Source organism: Loxodonta africana, chromosome 1 (assembly GCF_030014295.1).
Source record: "Loxodonta africana isolate mLoxAfr1 chromosome 1, mLoxAfr1.hap2, whole genome shotgun sequence".
NCBI lineage: Eukaryota > Metazoa > Chordata > Mammalia > Proboscidea > Elephantidae > Loxodonta > Loxodonta africana.
Genome location: NC_087342.1, coordinates 215,290,777 through 215,291,380, shown reverse-complemented (window position 1 = coordinate 215,291,380; position 604 = coordinate 215,290,777).

Below are 604 nucleotides of genomic sequence, written 5' to 3'. Positions count from 1 at the left end.
CATGCCAGGACAAAGCTCAGGAATATATTCTAGAAATACAGAAATGTCCAGTACCTAACAAGGCAAAATTCATGTCTGACAGCCAATAAAAAACTATCGTATTGTATGGAATGCATATAAATTTATATGTGATGTGAGGGGGAAAGATCCATTAAGCTGACAAATAATTACACAAAAAAATTATCACATGGGGATGCGGGTTAGGTAGAGAATTTGTAAAAAGTGTTGTGATAGGAAGGAAGAGGGGTGTGTTTTAGATTAGGTGGTCAGGGAAAGTATTGAATGATCGGGAAGCATCTCTCAACACTTAAGCTGAGGTCTGAACTGCATGAGGACATGAGCCTCGTGAAGATCAAAGAGAGAGAACTCTAGGCAGAGGCAACGGTTAGAACAAACCTACTAAGGTAGGAACAAGCAGCTGTGGACAAACATTACCCAATAGCCACAGAAATGTAAGCTGAAAGTGATCGCAGTCATTAGGACAGAACATAATGGATTACATATTTTGTTGTTATCCACTGTATATTTGCAGTTCTCTAAGGAATCTTAAATTTTTGAAGAGTTTTCACAACTTATTAAGTACTTTTAAGAAAATAAAGCTGAC